Here is an 11,623-nt window from a genome sequence, read left to right on the forward strand (position 1 = left end):
ACAGCAAAGCACAGAAGAGAAAGCATTTCAAATACATCTGTTTAAATATCTCTGTATCAAACCAAATACGAAGGAGTACTTTTGCAAATATGAACAATGATTTCTGTAACAAGCTGTACCTTTTCCTATATGCCACAACAACCAGCCCTTGCCAGTGGCAGATATTTCATGAAAGGCTCAGTCTCTCCTTGTTTTCAGTTGCATAATAACGCTTGATATCCATGAGCCCTTCCTATGTATAGCCTGAGGATGAGGTGAGGAGAATGAAGTGTACCAGCTACTCTGTGAATTAACAGTCTGGGAACATAAGAAGTGTTTGATGACAAAGAACAGCAGGAATTTTTCTGTTGTTTTTGTGAAGGAAACACTGACCTGACCACCCATCTTTAAGAAGGACAGTATAAGATCAAGCTGGTGGCCTTCTAGCTCACAGTGAAATTCAGGAGAAAGATGTAGTAAGCAGAACCAGTTTGCGTGGGTAATCTGGAAGTTTGAAGTACCCTTCACCTGCATTGCTGCAGCTTGAGTTTGATATAGGGAAAATATAGGTACCAAGCAATGCAAGCTGATGGTATTTGGAGTATGAACAGGCTCCTACTGTCTTTCAAAGGGAAATACAGTAGTTGGAGACTGTTAGGGAAGAAGCACATTCCTTCAGTAAATTCATACAGTGCTACAAGGTGCCACTTATAGGAACTATTCAGCCCCCCGTGCTTGAGATTTTGGCAGAGCTGCTGGTAGAAGTGTACCACCTGCTAAATACCCTTAAGAGCATCTCCATTTCTTCAGCTCCTCTGGCTACTAGTCTTATCCTCCCCAGCCATAGCACATGAGCACCCACACAGCACACCTCTGCAATGAGCCAACTCGCCAGAACACACGAGAGGAAACACACACCAAGCTTCTTTGGCTTGACTTGCTGAGCAGAATCACCAAGAGAAAAGATTCAACAGCCACCAAAGCAAGGAACATCTGAGGGGGAAAAAAAAAAGCCACTTACCTATTGATACACCTCAAACAAAGCAAAAGCTCTGTACTCTCTGCAACACACACCACCCACTTTCTAAGCCAGAGGATTTATTAACAAACAATGCTGGGTAGGGGGGGGGTGTCATCTGACCTTTATAACCAGCAGTGATTGCCACTGATCAGGACAACCTCGTTCAGCTGTTGGGTGGGTTGGGCAATGTCAGGAAGGGTGTCCTGGGTGTTTTTTTCAGGTTATAAAAGGGTAGAGAATGATGTGAGAAAGCTGTTTTGTTGTAAGTGAAGAGACTGGGTTTTTTTAGAAGGTAGGGTCAGAAGAACCAGCAGTTCCTATCTGTAACAGCTTGCTAGCTCTGAAAGCTGAGCGGGCTGTCTTGTTTCCAAACCTGTGTGCTAGGGAGGGAAAGGGTAGGTTATACACTCTAGACCAGCCTGTATTGCTAAAGTGACTAAATAACATTCTTTATGAGAAGCAGATGACACTTGGACAGGAGCAGGGAAATCAAAGCTAGGTAAGGGACGATTCAGGTATCAGTATAGATACGGGTATCTGTCTGCCGTTGGAACAACCCTGATGGGGCTAGCAGTTGTAGTAATTCTGTTCACATCTTAATTTTCCTGTTTCCAAGGTAGCTTGGACTCCTTTCTGTTTTCTCCACTCCAGTAGACAATTCATCATCTATAGCTCCTAGATCTTGCTGGGTGAAGTCCTTACCTGGCCAGGCATTTCTAATGAAACTTGTTTTCTTTCTCTAAATTGCTTATCCCACCTCCTCTGCGACCGATCGCTCATCTCTCTGTAGCTGTCCTCACTGTATCAGCAATTCACTTCTGCTTGCAAGTTTGTGGTGTTTCCCTAACGCAAGTCTCTATACCTCTTAAGAAACCTGTTGGTACTTTTCAAAAAAAGTTCTGGCTTTTGATATGTTGCCATTTTTTCCCATGTGTTTATGCTTCCAGCACCTGCTCCTATGCTATGCATTTGCTAACTGTTGTTAATGAGGGTGGCTTTGTTTGCCAGCAGTGGCAGCTCATATTCTGCTTGAATCTCTGTCACTGTTTCTTCTCAACTAACTTTTAATAATCCTGAAATGTAAACGGAGAGTTTGGTTTGGAAAAATAAAGGCACCTCCTTTTCATTTTGTACCTCGAGTTATAAAATATGATTTGAGTCGAATATAAGGTAGTAATATAGTTTTTGTCTTCAGATCCTTGAGATGAGTGTCAAATGCGAATTGTAAGATGCTGAGGGCCAGACTTTAAATTCTTGTGAATTGCCTGCAAATCACCCCAAGGGTACAGGCTACGGAACGTGCCCTGCCGCAGCAGAGGACTGACACAGTGCTGTCCCGAGCCCCGTCCCCGACCTGCCTTCCCACCTTGCAGACACTGGATAAGGGAACTACTGTCCTGGTTTCAAAGTGCACGTTTCCAGCAGAATTCTTATAGATGGAGGAAATTTACTACTAGGAGCCTGTCTTAGATTGTCATGTTGTTCTACCTTCCTAGAGCTCAGAAGGCCTCTCGCCCTCCAGCTAGAAAACGCAGTCAGTTCTCTCTTGTAGGTTACATCTTTCCCCCAAAGCATTCCCTGACTTCAATTGCAATAGCTTTCTTTGTGACTGCATGTTTTAATCTTTTCCTTAAAATGATTCATGTAACAAAGCAAAGCAGACATTAATAGCTTCTACAAAGGGGGAGATTAACTAATTTATTTATTTTTTTAGGAAGTGTTACAGAAGCATATGTATGATCTTTCCCTACCCTGAACAGACTAAATAATGAAAAGGGAAGTCCTGTGAGGAGAGTTTAAATATTTCACTCATTTTCATGCTTTCTGAACTTTTTCTATTCCAACAACTGTTTTAATGAAACCAGCAAGCACACCATTTTCATGATTCCATGACGAGTCTTGCACCAACGTAACCTACGGAGTAAGGATGACACTTCATAAACAATATTTATGCATTCATTACAGTAAAGCAGTGTCTACCTCTTGGCAGGGCTACAGCTAAGATAATCATGTAGTATCAGGGAAGACCCAGCATCTGCTCTGGAGATGTCTCCCCAGGAAAGGTGGGTGCCTTGGGCTGCCCTTCTCCTGAAGCAGAATATTGCTGTAGTTCTGAACTTGAGTGGCTAATTACAGGAGAGGTTTGGCTGGTATCGCACCTTGCCTTGGTTTTAGTTAAATGCTTCGACTAAATTGTGCTTCCATAGCCTCCACTCACTGCCAGGTGATTGCACAATATTCTGTCCTTAATTTGAGGTATAAATTAAATATCTTTAAGTTGCTAAGCATCTACTGTAATGTGCGGACTGCATTTTCTCATTCGTTCTACATGTGAACTGAACAAACCTGGCTTGGACTCAAGGGAAATTTGGCATGGGGCAGTGGCCTCCTGGCCTCTAGGACTTTCACAAGAATGTGATCCCACATTTTATGTGGCTATGTACTGGTGAATGGAATGTTTAAATAAATAGCAAATTGAGTTACTTAACCCTGAATCAACAAATAGAGTGTCCCAAAAGGGATTCCCCAAAATTTATAGCCGTATCTTGCTGAAGATTCATATTCAACTGATTTCAGGAGGCTCAGAGTTGAAGACTGGTAAGATGGCAGGCAATTCCTAGCAAATTCATAAAGCAGAGCATATTGCTCTCACTGCATGAAACCTTTAGGAGAGCTTTGATCCAAGGCAGCTCCACCTGGACAGCTTTATATATGTATATATATATATATATATGTGCTTATAATAAGAGCCTCTACTTGTGGCTGCAGCCTTCAGAGAATTCTCTCTCTCTTTTCTACAATAAGAAATGGGATTTTTAACAATCAAACATAACCTTTCCTCCATGCAGCAGGTTGGTTCGTTAGCAATGGATTAGTCACAGGTTTTAAAAAAAACCCACAAAGGTTCTATTGAAACATTTGGTCTATTTGAAAAAAAAAAAAAAAAGCAAAAAAAAAAAAAGCGGGGCAGGGGGAACCCAGAAAGCAAATTTGGGGAAGAACCACATCTCACAATAAATTTCTGCTATAATGTAACCATGTAAAATATTGTTCAGTCTTTGTTCTTCATATCATAGTGAATCAATCTGTATATCATGGACAAGGTCTCCTATCAGTTTCTTCAGCTGCCTACCTATTTTTGAAACAAAAGGCCAAGCTGTTTCTGACTGAGGAATATGAACCTTATCCCACTGGAAATTTTGCAAAGGTCATCTGGTTTTCTTTGAGTCTTAAAAAAAAGTATTCTAAAAGGTACTTTCCTTTCTGTGATTTAAGTCATGACCATTTATCATCATGCCAAGCCTGTTTGTCTTTTAAAAGAAGCTTTCCAGAAAAAAAGGATGACTTCTGAATTAGGACACAAAGAACTTTTCCTGCTGCCAAAATCAGCCACAAGGCAGTTCAAATGCCACCCGCTCCATGGTGTGCCCCTGGCCAGCTGTCACTCAGTATGCAGATCTAACTGGAACACATCACGAAAATAAAATTTCTGGAAAAACTGACAATTTTCATAGGAAGAAACAAATTTAAATATTTCAGTTTGGTGGACCGGAGCTGAAACATTCCAGTTTCTATCATTAGGTTGAACCTCAGTTCCCATGAAATGCTGTTTCTCACTCCCAATGAAAAAAGATGGGGGCAGGGTGTTGCCTGCTGAGTTTTCCAATGAAAAATGAGAGTTTACATTGCAAAGCAAATATTTCTATTGACTTGAAACAAAAGTTCATTAAATGTTTATCAGATGGTAACCTAGCTGGATCTTGTAATGTAGCAGTAGCTGCTTCATGGCTGGAAGAGGAATTAAAAGGCTTCGGTCTATAGTGTTGTGATCCAAAGCAGCAATTACAGCGCACCACCTGCTTAAGCATCCAAGGCAAATCTCTTACGCCGTAGTCCAGGCACAAAGGATAATGTATAAACAAATAAAATCCACATTTTGGTCAACTTAAGATGACATTTTTGCTCCTGGGTATTGCAAACCTTTCACAGGTCCCCAGGAAAATGCATGCTATGTTTGTAACAAATCTTACCACCACCACAATACCACCTGCATGTTTAAGAAACATCTATCCCATGGCTGTTACCATTTCACAAGGTACCTTACCCTGCCACTGCTCTTTCCCTTCCTCTGTTAAAGACCTCTTATTCTTGTTTGTTATACTCTCGTATAGCCTTCTGCCTTGCCCTTCAATTTTTCTTTCTTAAACTTGCGCAACAATCCCGCACAGTTTAAACTGAACTTGTTACCTCTTTCTGGTTGAAAGGACTTATTAAGAATTACTCCAGATTATGTCAACCAACTTTAACAAAAATGTCTTTTGATTTCGTATCGGTTCAGATGCTGACTGGTGCTCATGTTTTTTTTCCCCTTATTGCATTTGACATAAATATCCACACTGTGATCCTTGCCAGCGTTTGTTTTCCCTTTTGTACAAAATGAAGAATACAATAATTTTGCCAGTAGATTTTGTGATCAGCAAAGTATTTGCACAGCCTAGTTGTATTTTTCTAAACAAAAGAGGTGGGGCTTGAATGATTCAGGGAGCCCATTACACCCTCCTAGCTCTCCTGCAGTCTCAAATGCAGTCAGCTAGATGGCCTGGGTCCTACCTGGAGGGCCACCACCCAGAGGACAGGTTGCATGGTGCACAGACGTGCTTTTCCTTGAATATTTATTTCACACAGGACTCGGAGCTTCCCACCACGGCTCAATGAAAATATCACCAGGCCTATGAGTTCCCTCCTAGTACACAGACATAAAATATGTCCTTTGGCAGAGACAACAATTTCTTTTCCCACAGAAAAGGGGGGAAAAGATTTTTTCATTGCCGTACTGGGGCACATGCTGCTCTCGAGGGAAGTGCTCTGGAGCAAGGCGGGTGTGATGCAATGTTTACCACCACGTTAATAAATGACAATCAGCAAATGCTGTGATGGAGTGAAATATCGCAATTAAGCCAGAGTGCAAGTGAAGGGTCATGATGTGCCTCTGGGCCCCATCAGAGCCGGGGTGAGCATCTGCGGTGGCTGAGCAGGAGCAGCGTGAGCTTTGCACCTCCAGCGCAAGCCCATGTGTTTCGGAGGTGGGCGGCTACTGGAGACAGTGCGATCCCCAGCGCTTGCTACACCTGCTTTAAAGATGCATCTGGGTCCGCACCTGCTGCTGCTAAGTATGAGAAGCCGTGGTGCTGGGTGAGCTGCTGGCCATCTTTGACCTTCCCCTGCTCCGTGCTAGCTGTGCGGATGGCAGGAGCTGACCCGGCAGTTCTCCCGTCTGTGTTCCTAGGACTTTGAGTGTGCCGAGGCAGCGTGGAGAGAAAGCAAACTGTATCTGCATGTCCTTATCTCTCCAGAAAAGCACTAAACCTTACATGAAAGCCAGGCCATCCTCCTCGCTATTTAGCTGTGTTGCATTTGGCTTTGAGGGCACCTGCAGCTTGCAGGGTACCCAGGAGAAAATCTTCTGGTAAGGGAAGGCAGAGGCTTCTGGTTCAAAACATCATGCAGCCAGCCAGGTTTGGGGCACGGGTGAGATACAGATTATTAAGTGTCTTGAGGAGGAAGGAAATCTTAAGAAACAAATTGGCCACTAGCCCTAAGATGGCCCGGGTTTGCTGCCCTTTTTCCAGGACATGTGGCAAAACCACAGTCTTGGCTCTGCTAGTCTTACCTAGAGCTGGGTCCAAAGGCAGCCTTCTATTTTGAGGACACTTGTTCAAGCTTTTGCAGTGGAATGTTTTGCAAAGCGCAGTGAGAAGATGGAGGTCTGTCTTGCAGAGCAGATTCCATGCAGTTAGCACAGTCATCCTCATCTAATTGACAAACAGCAGCAGCTTATAAAACAATAGCATATTGCAGCTAGAGGAGTTGCATTTGAAAATGCGGTACTTGCCAGATTCCTGCATTTGGTACAAGAAAGATTTTCTGTCCTTTGAACATAACGTCATGGTCCATGGTAACCCAGCAGGAACTACGGTGACTTATCACCGGACTGTTGAACCTGAAAGGGACTCTTTTCCACCCACCCATGAAAACAGATTTAATTTATCTGGACCAAGCTGCACACTTTGCCTTCCATTGATAGAAAATAAAAACCGTAAGTTAATCTTTCCTTTTTTTCGTGGAGAGCATAATATTTTTTGTAGGGATTAAACTCTCTGAAACTAAGACAGCCATGTTCCTATCTTATAGGTCTCTTTAGTACTTAGCATCATGATTCCCCAACTCTAGCACAATGCAATTAACAACCTGGTATGACGAACTGTCTTCCTGAGATATACACAACAGAACTTCAAATGAAAATAAACCCTGACTTCCCTAAACTTCAACCTCAGAAGTCTGGGGGAAAACAGATGATTTTTACAGATGATCTTAAAGAGGTCCTTTTCCCAGACTGTGTAAAAAAAAAAATAAAAAAAATGTAGTATAGTGTTACTGTTCATCATGTTTAAAAGACTTTTATTTACCATCTCAAGCCTTTTCCTTGGACTGAATTTTTTCCTGCAGGCCAGGTCTCTGGACTCTTCAGCCCACCTAGATCTTGCTGCTTTGGCAAAGCAGCCCCTCCTGCGGCTAACACAACTAGTCATCCACCCTGGTGAGCCAAAGTTCACTTGGGGATCTAGCAGCACTTCCCCGGTTTTAGAAAAGTCACTGCAACCCTTTTTGTGTTTGATATCTTCATCCGTCATCTTGCAAACTTAGACTCAAGTCGGGCTACGACTGTGGTAGGCCATTGACGGCTGCTGGGGAGCAGTGCACGGGAAATAAGCAGTTACATGTGTTTTCCTTCTGGCTTTCTCAACAAATTTCAAACAGAGGCACTTAAAAGTATATCCAGTTGGATGAGCCAGCAGCCCTCCGTGAGCAGCGCTGTCAGCATGCACCGACAGCAGGATGGGGCTGGCCGCTGCCTGCAGGCAGCGCGGGCAGCAGCGTGTCAGAGAGGGGTTAGTCCTGAGCACAATGGCCACTGAAGTCACACGCTGAGAATTTTGTTTATAAAGTGAATTCCGTAGGTACAAGTCATCAGGAGAAGAAAAAACCCCACGGACAATATTATATAATCCAGATAAATCTACTAATAGGGGATTTTCCAGTGGAAGAAACCTTACATCATGCTTAAGCAAGTAAAAATAAACCTGGCGCTTGCATTTGTTCTAAACACAAGAAGAGTCTTGATGAACTACTAGTTAGATTTTTTGGCTAATTATTAGTCATGCTGAGCATTGTGATGTTGCTTGCAAATTTATTCCATAACTGCATCCTAACCTCAAGATTAAAGTAGCATAGGCTTTCAAAATCAGTTTCTTTGTAAAACTCACTGTTTCCAGAGAACTACACACTTTCCTAATTACTGCTGATGTTTTAGCCATTATTGAACCTCTTATGACCTTCTTCAGAGAAGAAAATAATACTGGCATTTGAAAACAAACAAGTTACTTGTGACATAAAACAAATCAAAAAGTAAGGTTTGTTTAGCAACCCCCCCATATGCCAAATACATTTGAAAAGCTTTCTTACAGTTGGAAAAACAATCGCTTTTTCACTGTATTTTGCATCTGAATATCACTAGTGAAAGCAGATGTGGGTTTGTGTTTATGGCCTGCTTTATTTAAATAGTCCTGAAAACCCCAAAATTATGCATCCTGTTTATGACAGATTAAAAAAAAAATAAATGTAAATGTGGAAAAGGATCCACAGTTTGGCTGAAGAGGTATACCATGGCTTTAAGAACAAAGAGGCAAAACCAAGTCTGTTGCCTGGAAACAAAACCTTTCTTTTTGGAGGAAAAAATAAAAGATCTGTATCACAAGCCTCTGTTACATTTGATAAAAATGGCATATTCAAGCAGACCAGGTGATTCTGGTGACTCCCAGCGTGCCACTGTTTATCCACAAGATGCATGACGAGGTGTTCACAACTTTCCTTTGCTGAACAGTAGGCTTATCCGGAGAGGGAAGTGTGTTTGGGTTTGGCAAAGCCTCACCGGCTCCTTTTTTACCAAACCTTACAGTTAGGTCCATCTGAGCAAACCCAAGTTAGCAGCACAGAGGTGTTATTTGGATGCAAATGGAAGTCTTCAGAACTTCTGCTCCACGGACAGCCAAACCCAAGATGGTTGTATGTGCTGATCTTACACCCAAGATAAGTTACAACAGCTTCAGACCAACTCCGTACGAGTCCCAGAGGGCGAGATAAGAATGAGGGAAGTGCAGATGTTCCTTCTCCTTCACACATCTTTTGCTGGGGGTGGACAGTGGATCATATAGAAATTGGCCAGTACTCACTGCAGCTGTCTAAGTTTGGCCATTGCCTTTCCCTCCACCCCCACCTCCTCCTCTTTCCAAGTAGCAAATGGAGCATCTCAGGGAAACGGCTGACCTGCAAAGTCCACGTCAGGTACAGGGGTTTCCTACAGGGTCTGGTCATTCCTCTACCTCCTTCACCTTTGCCAAAGGCATTTGCCAAAGGCAATAATTCCTGTCACATGTGAATTCCTCTTCCTACGCTGAGTTTTGGCATCGCTAGCCTCTTAACCACTTCTTTCAGCTGTGAGAATCAGCACAGCTTCTGTAATCCTCAGACTTGCTCCAGGTTTCTTGAAAAAGCGGGCTGCTGTTGGAATTGCTATTTCCAAGCAAACAGAGGTAGCAAAGCCTACCCACTGAGTCCACCCTAGATGCTAGACTAGCTTGGAAATGGAAATAGCAAATTTGATCACATCATGCTCCTGTCAGGTCCCAGCTGGCAGCAAGGTGGACAGAACGCAGCTGTAGGGTTCTTCACCAACACACCATCTCAGCACCCCTAAGCAGAAACCTGGTGAAGCCACACCGGCTGGCAGACTTCCTTGGAGGAAGACACCTTCCACGCATTGAGACTGAGGCAACCAAAGAGCTTTGAGCAAACAGACCTTCTCTGAAGGAGCTGAATGCAGCTGCAACTGCCTCTGCAGTTTCCTAGGGTACGTAAATGAGTGTTGAAACTCTTTTCTTGGCTACACTTTGCCAGTGGACCCCGCTTCCAGGTGAACTGGTCCACTATAAGTAAAAAGCTGGCAGTCCCTATATAACTTACCTGGTTTAAGCTGCTGGCAAAAGAGGTCTCATCCCAGCTGGACTTTCTCTCAGTGTAAGGTCTGAGCATGATTTTTCCTTCCTCTTCTATCAAAGGTATAGGTAGAGGCGCTGGTATAGGTAGAGGCAGTGTGGATGCACTGATGTAAAGAGTAAACACTGGTCTGTAGCCTCTGTCAGTTGATGTTAGGCATAAGAAGACAAGAAGCTTTCAATTATTTTTTGTTAAACCCAGCCTGTGTCCGTTGAGCTACCCCTTAGAAAAAACACATTAACATGTAAGCTCTTCAAGTATCAAATGGAAACACTGACACGATAAACACTGTGCCACTCACTGCATTTTTTTTTTTCCAGAGCAGAACTGGCCTTTAATATCACCTTGCTTTGGCAGATTTTCAAGCAAGCAGAAGAGAGTGTTAAGGGCCTCCACTGAGACTCCTCTGACACCAAGCTGTGGAGAGGTCCATTCCAAGCTGAAGGGCATCCCACCATGGGTCATAATGCAAGAGTCAAATTAAAAAAAACCAGCCGCTTAAAAGTAAGTGGTTCAATGGGGACATTTGGTTTTGGAACTGTGAACTGCATAATTTAAAAAATAACCTTGTACTTTGGAGCCTAGCACTGACAACCAATGTATAATATCCCACCAGCAGAATATGAAAGGAAAAATTCTGTCTTGGATGGAATGTGTGGGAAGTTTATGCCTCTGAATTTGCCTCTGAATCTTGAATATTCATTCCCCCTGACCTTTCTACATCGTGCATGTTCCAGAATCTGGAATCTGATTCCACATCAATTTAACTTTGAATAAAAAAATGGTTTTGATAGTTTTGTAAAGTAGGAATATTAACTTGCAGTTTGGATTTTCTTCATAAAAGTATTCACACGTTCTTTTTTCATGCTGACCTTTGGCTCTCAGCAATGATGCCAATAACCTTTCTGCCAACATACTGATGCAAAAGGGGAAAAAGTGTGTGTGTGGGTGCAATACTACTGTCCTAGCAATTGGATCCAGCTGGCCTCCTCAAATACATTCAACCGGGGCGGGGGGGGGGGGGCGTGGAAGACAAAACCCAACTTAAATATAAAAGACGTGATTTCCAAAGGTTTTGTGCACTGACAGCTTTTATGCATTTGAACTAAGTGTTCTGCATGTTTGGAAATCAGTCCCAGGAGTAGAATTATTCTGTGCCAATAATATTACAGGACAGCCATTCTTGATTCCCTGGTTCACCCCCTCACATTTTTCATGTTATCTTAAAGTTCTTTTAGGCTGGAATATAAGGTTATTTTTTTGTACCTTTCTTTCATAAGCCTTTCTTCCCTACTACACCCCTTCTCTGTTCCCATCTGTTTTTTCCCCATGTGTGTTTCAGCCATTGTTCTGATACTTGTGGGGAAACTAAAATCCTGAAGTCACGGGGTCCTGGATTTCACAATACATAAATGAAATTACTCTGTGGCTTAGACTAATATTTTTTTTTTTTTTTTTGATACCCAGTGTGGTGGTTCTTGTCGTGGCAAAGACCTGTATTATCTTAGT

General features: G+C 42.7%; 1 long non-coding RNA gene across 1 annotated transcript; it reads left to right on the top strand.

Moving 5' to 3' along the window:
* The first annotated feature begins 6,199 nt into the window (after positions 1-6,199).
* LOC121096461 lies at positions 6,200-10,924 on the top strand. The gene is made up of 2 exons (XR_005830516.1): positions 6,200-7,097; positions 10,435-10,924. It is a non-coding gene; the product is annotated as an uncharacterized LOC121096461 (long non-coding RNA).
* Positions 10,925-11,623: the final 699 nt, after the last annotated feature.

This window comes from Falco naumanni, chromosome 12 (genome assembly GCF_017639655.2).
Source record: "Falco naumanni isolate bFalNau1 chromosome 12, bFalNau1.pat, whole genome shotgun sequence".
Lineage (NCBI taxonomy): Eukaryota > Metazoa > Chordata > Aves > Falconiformes > Falconidae > Falco > Falco naumanni.